This window comes from Cucurbita pepo, unplaced genomic scaffold, assembly GCF_002806865.2.
Source record: "Cucurbita pepo subsp. pepo cultivar mu-cu-16 unplaced genomic scaffold, ASM280686v2 Cp4.1_scaffold000335, whole genome shotgun sequence".
Classification (NCBI taxonomy): domain Eukaryota; kingdom Viridiplantae; phylum Streptophyta; class Magnoliopsida; order Cucurbitales; family Cucurbitaceae; genus Cucurbita; species Cucurbita pepo.
Window position 1 is genome coordinate 12,424 of NW_019646576.1, and position 10,661 is coordinate 23,084.

At 33.5% G+C, this 10,661-nt stretch overlaps 1 pseudogene; it reads right to left on the minus strand.

Moving 5' to 3' along the window:
• Positions 1–4,326: 4,326 nt before the first annotated feature.
• On the minus strand, positions 4,327–8,249 carry LOC111785026 (annotated as a pseudogene).
• Between the last annotated feature and the right edge of the window lie 2,412 nt (positions 8,250–10,661).

The following is a 10,661-nucleotide window of genomic DNA, read 5'->3' on the forward strand; positions in this document are numbered from 1 at the left end:
AGACCTAAAACAAAAACTAGTGTCAGCTCTAGTGCTCACGGTGCCGGGAAGCTCGTAGGGATATGTAATCTACAGCGATGTATCTAAGAAGGGATTAGGGTGCATATTGATTTAACACAGTAAGGTTTTTGCCTATGCGTCAAGTCAAATTCAAAGAATATGAAAAAGAAACTATCCTACGCATGACCTAGAATTGAACGCAGTGGTGTTCGCATTAAAGATTTGGCGACACGGCCTATATGGAGAAAAAACTGAAATCTACACCAACCATAAAAGCCTAAAGTACTTATTCACCCAAAAAAAGTTTGAACATGAGGCAGTGAAGGTAGTTAAAATTAATGAAGAACTATGATATAGATATTGGGTACGACCCTGGATAAGAAAACGTGGTCGTAGATACCCTAAGTCGTAAAACGCACACTCGCCAACCCTCATCATTAGAGAGTTACGAGTACAAGCAGATTTCAAGCTAGCTGACATAGTTGGAGTAACTTAGGGAGTCATAGCACAGATGACTCAACTCATAGTGCAGCCCACACTCAGAAAAAGGATTATTGAATTTGAATAAGAGGACCCCAATCTAAATAAGATACTGAGTCAGCTAACAATGGGACCAGTGGATAGCTTTTCCAAGTCATCAGATGGTGGGTTTCTAGGTGAAAGACGGCTATGTGTGCCAGCTGTGGAAGAATTAAGAAATAAAATATTGACTGAAGCACACAACTCACCATTCTCTCTGCATCGAGGCGGTAACAAGATGTACGAAGACCTAAAACAGCACTTCGTGTAGCAGAGTATGAGTAAAAGGATATAGCAAAATTTGTGAGTAAATGCCTAGTGTGCCAACAAGTAAAAGCTCATAGTAAAAAAACGACAGGACTATTGTAACCTCTAAGTATACCGGAGTGGATGTGGAAAAATATCGTTATGGACTTCATAGTGGGCTTACTCAGGACACTAAAGGGCCTATACAGTAATCTGTGTAATTGTCAATAGATTGACAAAGTCGACACTCTTCCTACCGAGCAAGGCGACATACAGTAGAAAAATGGGCTCAACTATATGTGAAAGAAATCGTGAGGTGGTATGGAGTTCTAGTATCGATAGAGTCGGATCGAGACCCCCGCTTTACATCGGCATTTTGACGTGGACTCAAGAAAGTGTTGGGTACTCGCATCGACTTCAGCACTGTCTTTCACCCTCAAATAGATGGTCAAATGGAGCGGTTGAATCAAATGTTAGAAGATACGCTATGAGCATGTGTTATGGACTACCAAGCTGCATCTGATGGAATTCTCGTACAATAGTAGTTTTCAAGCAATTATCATAATGGCACCACTCGAAGCGTTATATGAAAAACAATGTAGATCCCTGCTGTACTGGAGTGAAGTAGGCGAACAGGCACTACAAGGATGTGCACCATGCAAAGCAGACAAAAGAGCTATATATATGTAAGGCATAGGAACGTAGTATTTGAGGTAGGGTACATGGTATTCTTGAGAGTGGCTCCTATGAAGCGTGTTCTGAGGTTTGGACGTAACGGTAAGCTAAGTCCTCGCTTTATCGAACCTTTCGAAATCCTAGAGCGAATAGGTATGGTAGCATATAAGTTGGTCTTACCACCCTCCCTCTCAAGCGTACACGATGTATTCCATGTATCCAAGCTAAGGAAATACATGACATGTCTATAAACCTCTTCGAATTGACGAAGACTTAAGTGATGAAAAAAAATCAGTTAAAATCTAGCCATGAAGTGAAGGTCTTACACATAGGAATATCGTCTTCGTAAAAGTATTTTGACAGAACCACCAAACAGAGGAAGCCACATGGGAGCGAGAGGATAAAATAAGAGAAAAGTACCTTGAGTTAATCCAAGAGTTTGAGACTTTTAAGGACGAAAGTTCATTTTAGGTGTATATAATGTAATGATAACACCAATTAAAAAAAATTAAGCGTGATCGCGGGAGACTCACGAGAATTCCAACGAGCGCAGGAATTATCTTTCTCACCTCGACCACACCCTCCCTCGACTCCACGGCATGCCAAACACAAAAACAAATCGACCCTCAACCTTCCTAGAATGCAACCTACAACAAAAACTAAAAGGATACCAAGATAGGGAGAGAGTTTGAAAGTTCTCCTGCAAGACAAAATTGAGGAGATCCGACGTCGAAACGACCAACCCACACCAGGAAAAGAACCACCGACAACTGCACTTACACGAAAGGTAAGCTTTTCACGCTTTAGCAACATTGTGCTTCCTCGAAAATGATATTTGAGTTTTCGGTTTTGTGTATTATAGGTATCTACAAGTCGTGAAACCTCATGGGAGTGAAGAGGAGGGGCCAACAGAGAAGCATAAAAGGAAAAACAACAGGAAACAGACGTTGGAGCATAGTGTTGGCTTTTTGGCCCTTGATCTCACTTTCATTACTTTGAATCAATTAATTGATTGATGTTTTGATGATAACAAGCCTACTCTTAATTATTAACTATTTTCAGTATTTTGAACTGTGGTCCACAGTATAAGGTCGGCAATAACGATTTCAATGACTTTTCAATTACTTAAATCAGAGCTAAAACGATGAAATTACCGTCGAGACAACATACCCGACGTGATGATGTGGCAGCAAAATCAAAATGATGGACAAATCAAAATATATCAAAGTATGACCTTTATAATTTTAGAAGAGTAACAAATGGTGGAGATTTTCTTATTATTATATTTCTAAATAAAATTATTTTTACAAAATATAAATTTTAATCTAACCGTTACTTACATCGATTTTTATTATTACTATATTATATTATTATATTATTATATTTTAAAATTTTGGTAGTTACTCACATAGTTTTTATTATTATTATTATTATTATTATATTTATAATAAATTTTGAATTTTTCATTTTACGGTTTCTCACCTAACTTTTTATTATTATATTATTATATTATTATTATATTAAAAAATTTAAATAAATGAATTTGGAAAATTTTCTTATTTATTCACTTTTAATCTCCACCTTCCATTATTCTAACCCAATCCAATGGTCAATATTAATTCCTACATCTTGCCACTTTTCTTCTCTATATAAACTCATCTTCACCGCATTTTAAAACACACAATTTCCATAAATTCTCCAATCCTCATTTGTTCAAAGTCTCTATTGTTTCTTGCTCTCTCCAAGCTCCCAATTTTATTTTTATTCATCTTATCCGTGAGAGAGATTTTTTTATTGTAGGGTGAGAAAATAGTTGTGAGTGCTTCAAATTGTAAATCTACTCTTTGAGAAAGTTGTGGTGTGTTGTTATCAAATTCAAATACTTGTACCGGTTTGATCCTGCGCCGTGGAAAGGATTGAGTTTGCTCTTGAACTCGTAAAAAGAGCAGTATAGTGGTTTGGCTCTGATCCGTGGAAAGAGTCAAGAAAGTTCTTTATTCAAATTCCCAAGAGCCGCTTGGGGAGTGGAGTAGGTCGAGTTTGACCGAACCACTATAAACTACGGGGTCACATTTTCTAATTCTTTCCTATTTAATTTCGAAATTATTATTGTGATTTATTGCATGTTTTACCTTATTATTGTTTTGACTTGAATTATTTTGTTCTAGTAATTATTATCTTCTACTTATTTGTAAAAAGTTTTCATCATTAGAAAAATTAATCACGTTTAAACACTTTTATTGTTAAAACCCTATTCACCCCCCTCTAGGGTTGCCATACCGATCCAACACATAGTTTTTAAAGGAGAGAGAACTTTTTTGTGTTTTTCGAAGAAGACGGGTATGGAAGACGAAATCCGTAGACTTCGCGTCGAATCTGGATCGGGTAACGTAACTAATAACTCATTACCCAACCATGTTTGCACTCGGCCCAGGCCTACACTTCAGGCCCAAATTAGTAAATTTGGAAGTTGACACATTACCCGCCCTTCAAAACACAATCTGCCATTATATAATTTTAATTTAAATATAACATCAAGATTATGACTTCAATTACATATTTAGTCTGATATATATATAATTACCGGTCCATATACAGTTGACGACGATATCGCAAGTAAAGATTATGACATATGCATTATGACACATGCATATGACAGTTATATTTAAATTCTTAGACATTTGGTTACAACAGGGCATTGTCACTTCTAATATCTACTTTCTTTTATCTAATATTTCTAAGTTTATGAAATTGTTTTATGAAAATGTTGGTAAATATTTATGTTTGAAAAGTTACGTCATACATACTGTAGGGACTTTAGATCTCTAGAAAACTAGGGCGATTACAATTCTTAACATTAATTTGATATCTTACGTAAAAATATGATTACATGATAATCTCAAGGGTTCGTGATTTAAACCCAGCAGCGCAGTAATACAAATAGTATTCCCAAATTCGTATGAAACCTTGATCAAACCTGAGTTCAAGTATTTTGCTGAAACAAAATATAAATTAGATTGGAATTTGAAACCATTTATTATAATAATGGTTTGGTTTCTTACCTTGGATTGTTCAAGAAATTCTTTATCCAAACACCTCAATGTTTGATAGTAATGAATTCCAATATTTTCCAAGTACTCCACACGGTACCCAAAGGATTTTTTTCATTATTAATTATTAATAATTATTGTTGAAAATGAAGAACATAAATGAATTATATACCAAAGCCTTGATGTAGCAGTCATGGCCGTTGTTATTCTACTTAATGACGGTACGTACCCTCCTCGAAATATATATTCTTTTCATAAGACTCGTCCGACACTGATATGAATTAATGCAAAATAATAAATAATAATAATAATAAATAAATAAATAAAGAGTAATTAAAAAAATTAATTATCACTAAAAAGTTCTTTAAAAAAAATTAATTGATGATGTAGAACAACAAGACCATTTTCCTCTAACACTGATTCACAAGAACAAAATAAATCTTCCATGAATTCGTGGCCAATTGCTTCTATCATCTCGCTGCCAACGTTAAATTACAAATTTAGTTTAATTTTTTTTAATTTTTATGTCTAATAAATTATAACTTAAGAAATTATAACTAAAAGTTTAGTATGAAAGTTTCGATGACATTGAACAAATAATATATATAACACGTTTAGATACTAAATCTATCATTTAATCAAATAATATATACACATTATTATTAATAGCTTTATTTCATTCGAAAACTCACCAAGATAGGATCCTATCATATTTAGTAGTACTTGACAATTCTGTGGCAAAGAAGAAACTTAATTTGATCCTACAAGAAGGTTGGATCAAAATGATTAGTAATGAAACCAAGTAATGGTGTAAAATGACTATAATACCCCTAAAACAACTTACCTTTTATTTATTACCCAACAGATCTCCTAATATCATGAAACTTTATATGAAGCATTGTTTTACAACGTGAAAGAATGATATAAAGTTTTAGAACTATTGATCACGGTTGGGGTTCGAACTAATTTTAAGGTGGTAAAATGACCAAAATGTCCCTAACGTTTCTTTAAAACATTTTAAGGTCCAAATACCCTCCTAATGATCCAATATTTTAAGTAAGGACTATATACAAGGACATGAAGGGTTATGTAATATTTCAAGATGTTTGGATCCAGTTTAGAATCTAAATCAAGTTAGGGGTATAAGCTAAGGCTTAAGAGAAATGACTAAAGTGCCTCTAATGGTTAACCAAGATTTATGGAGGTCTAGAAGTTTAATATGACTTAAGCTCACTTTATGATAGTGAATGTTACCAAGTATTATAATCTAAGGTATGTCATAAGCTTCAAGCTATAGCTCTTGGTTGTTAAGTAACCAAATGCTACCCTAATAAAATATGATCTCAAGGTTAGCACTTGATTATGAAGTAACAAGGATGGTATTTCATGATAAGCTTTAGCTCTTGATTGTTAAGCAACAAAGAGCAACAAAGGAACTGGCGCATAAGAAAGAGATATTACCTGAAGGCCAAGATCTTGAACCCTTTTTTTGGGCATATTTCAATTGTTGTTTGGACAAAGTAATATCAGTACAGTGACATCCTGTTTGCTTAACTATTTCAATAGCTAAAGTTCCCCAACCACACACAATATCCAAAATCTTATGTTTTTCGTTGATTCTTGCCTATTAAGAAGTAAGGATTAGGGCACTGAGTACATCATTGTATCATTCAAGAAGAGAGAGAAAAGTTCATTGCTCTATACAACCAAATAAAATTATTCAATAGGAGAGAATAATTTGATACAAATGGAATTAAGATAGAATAATTAGAAATGTTATTGGATATTGAGGGTATATTAATAATTATTTTGAAAGTTGATACATTTCTTACCTTTCTTTTGTTTGTTATTTTTCAACCTTATTCTAGTTATCTTTTGATTGAATACGAATAAGATTGGAGAGATATCATCAATCTAAAGACGAAAAGAAAAAGACTACGAAACTGATGCATCCATATACTACCAGGTCGTAATGACGAGAAATATTTTTACGAGCTTGTGCAATAGTGTTCTTTCTTAAAGTATGCTGAAAGAAATACTTTGCAGATGTTATAGTTGCGGTAAACAGTGGAGGAGACCACCATCCGCTACAAAAAGTAGATCACCATTACCAACATTAAAAAATTATCAGTTCAAGGTTAATATTGTTGTCCTAAATTAATTTTTATGTTCGTGTTTAACAAATTCAATTTTTAAAATATTGAATAAGTATATGACTTATTTATTGGGTAACTTTCCATTCCTATGAACTTTAACAAATTTTAACTTTCCATTTCTAGTTTATAGATATAAAATCAAAAGTTTGAAGAAAATAAAAGATGGAATGTTTAGAGACTTATTATGAGCTTTAACAGTATTGTTAATAGAATAAGTTACTAACCTATAGTCGTTCAGTAGTAGATAGACAAGTTTTATGCTTTAACGATGAAGATAGTCCTTCCATCGTTCTTAACTTGAGGAGAAAGTTTAGGAACCTAGTTAGTACTTTCTCTACTATATATACTCATGAGAGGTATATTTTTTCATAATAACAACAAAGAGAATTGGAAGCTAATGCTCTCTTTATTTGTTTCAAAACATCTCTCCCCTCAAATTGTTCCTTTTGCTCTATTTGTTTTGACATATTTGAATGGTGGTCATTTCCAACACTTATTAAACACTTGTTAAAGTTCATGAATATATTAGAAACACAAAAATGTAAATTCAAGAACCTATTAAAAAAATTTAATGTGAGATGCACCTCGGTTGAAGAGGAAAATGAAACATTTCTTATATGGGTGTGAAAATTTCTCCCGAGCAGACACGTTTCAAACCCATGAAGCGGACGACGATACATAATCGGGCTAAAACAGACAATATTTGTTAATGGTGGAAATGGGTCATTACAAATAGTATCAGAGCAAGACACCGGACGGTGTGCTAGCGAGGACGTTGGACCCTAAGGGAGTGGATAGGATACACACATACATTTTTTTTATAAAGGAGTGAAAACCTCTCCGTAACAAATAATTTTTAAAACTGTGAGTCTAACGACGATATGTAACGGAACGATACGTAACATGCTAAAATTGATAATATTTGTTAGTGGTGGGGTGTTACAATTAAGTTACTTCAAAATAAAACTCGTAATTTAAAATGTCTTATAATTCATATTTACCTTCTTGTCTTGTTTCCCTTTGTATTAGAAGAATTTGTATCCTTATTAGCAATGAGAAGCTGCAGAAGAGAAGGTGCGCATGAACGAAGGCGATCATTAACAACCTTAATTAGGATTAGAAAGAAATGAAGTAATTAAGCTCACCAAAATAATGTTAAGAAGACCTTCTTCTTTATCATTAATGAAAATTCTCCATTGATATATGCATTTGCAAGCCCTAAGTCAGTTTCTCTCATAACCTCGGCCAAAATAAATTATATTTTATCTTTTTTTTTTCAATAACTTTTTAAAAAAATAATAATAACAAAAAAATAATTAATTAAATTACCTTCCAATCAGTCCTTTTAAAACAACCTTATGTTGGAAGCTGTTACTTATAGTTCCCTCAAAGGTAAATATTTCTCCCCCATCTTCCATTATCTTCCATTATACTGTCATTAAATTTATTATAAGCAATATAAATTCTCATTAAAACAAACACATGAATATTGTATCATGTTGGCTCACGTTAACCAAACGGTGGATATGTATTGACCAAGAAATCTTGTAACAAAAAGGTGTGCTCCTTTTTCTATTAGAGACAAAACATTACGTACTGCCATTATATGTGCCAATAGAATGAGGTCTTGGTTAACCATAGATCGGCCAAGAGTAGAATGATCAATAGAGAGTGGGAGAGACAAAAGAGCCAATAGAATGAGGTCTTGGTTAACCATAGATCGGCCAAGAGTAGAATGATCAATTCTAGAGTCATCCACAACTTCATGATAGAGACCAAAGAGATGCTTGAACACTCTCTAGCATCAAGACACTGGAACGATGAAACTATCAATTTTGTAATTTTGTAGCCTTATCTATCTCAAAAATTGCAAAGAGAACTTCGATCAAGTTGGAGACTTAGATGGAGCAAACCAATTTTATGATAATCAAGATGAATGATTTCAATGCTGTGTTAGGGATAGATTTTTTTTCTTAAAGGCAAGGTCATTTCCAGACCTCACGATCATTCAGATCCATACCCGATAACCAAAAGGGTGAAGATGATATCGACGCTATAATTGAGACTCAATCTTACCCATGATGAACCCACGTTCATCATCATTCCCATTATTGAAGAGGAGGGCTCGAGTGAGCAAATTCAAATAGAAACCTCGCAGTCACTAAAGGAAAACATCACAACATAAGACTTCTCCACCTAGAGTGATAGATCTAAAATTGATTTAGTATTAGGGACAAGATTGTCTATTACAAATATGTGTCGTATGCCTCAACCGGAGCTAGCTGAATTTCATAAATAGTTAAATGACTTGTTGAATGTCGAATTTGTTAGTGATCACTCGAATGCTGGGGAGAGGTCCAACCGAATACCTCCAAAAAAAGGTGGAGACAAATCTCTAAAGGAACTAGTGTCTAATCAGAAAAAAGAAACATCCAAACGAATGAATAGAATAACCGGTCGGATACACAAGTTGCAAAAAGTTTGAAAGTGAAGACAAAGTTCTAATCAAGCTGAGATTCGATCAACTTCGATTCCAAACTAATAAGAATCAATAGTTGATGCGAAAATTCTATAGACCAGTTAAAGTCATGTAGAAGGTTTGGAAGGCATCATATAGGAACCGATTACTCCCATGGATGAGGACTAGTTATGTTATCCACGTCATAAACTTAAAACGTATCCTAATCAAGAAGACACCAATAACAATGCAGCAACACGACCTCCTGTCAGGATGAAGAATCTCATTATGAAGGAAGTAGAAGAGAGTTTGGTTGAAAGATACGAAACATCAATAGATCAAGAAAAGACTTATAAAAGTTCTTGGTAGATGGAAGAGATATCACAATGTTGAGATCGGTTGGAAACACTTCGAGAGAGCTAAAGTCAGCCTCATTCTACATTGCTTAATTCCTAAAGAGTTAGTTGATAAAGACGTCAACCAATTGAGTGGAGGAGAATATCACAAGCATGCTTGTCAAATGTCTGTTACCTGCAGTGGCATTCTGGATGTCACTGTCATGTTTGTCCAATGCGTGTTATCTGTGGTCTCATGCTCATTTCAAACTCGTTTTACTTGTTTTCACGAAGTTAGGTCTTTATCATTTCTATTATGTCAATTCGAAGGTGTATGACCATTCACCAAAATTATGTTTATACCTACGAGGATCAAAATGCCTCAAAATGTACTATAGGAAGATGTGACAAGTTTTCAATCTTTTTATTCACAAGATATCTCTCTCTCTCATCCCTCACTTATTTTACCTTTTCATGGATCTCTCTCCCTCCATCCCTCACTTATTTTACCTTTTCATGGATCTCTCTCCCTCCATCCCTCCTAGATTTGTTGTCTCTACACCAATTAGATTTTAGTTCATTAATTTTAAACGGATCAAGTCTAGTTTACAAACTTTCAACTACTTCTAGTGTGGTTCAATGATTTTTACAAAAATAAAAGGAAAGAACCTATCATAGTGATAATTGAGTTTAATTTAATCGGAGGAGAAAAGAGATGCCTATCATAATGATACAGATCCCTAAGTGACGATAAAAAAAAATGTCTATAAATGATTAAAAAAATTTGTTGATAGGTATAAAAACGACATATTATTGATATACTCTATCATCGATAGACTTTAAGAATTCGAAAAATATAACATTTGTAAATTATTTCTGAGTGTGATGTATTTGTAAATTTATTGGATAGTTACAAATATGACAAACAATTCTGCCTCTCATTATCTGTGACATCTTTGCAAATAAAAAATCACCAACTTTCTATTACATCACTAACATCAACATGATAAAAATGACTGAAAAATATATAATAGTGTTTTGTCGATTCTATCTTACATAATGTTTTATTATTTTTATTATAATAGAGAATCAATATAGAATTGGTATCTAAAAATATAAACACCTAAAAGTATTAGGAAATTGTTATTCTTATAGTTGGACGTTGAGAGGCCAATGAAACAGATGGAAAAATTAGGGTTTTTTTTTTTTTTTTTTTTTTTTT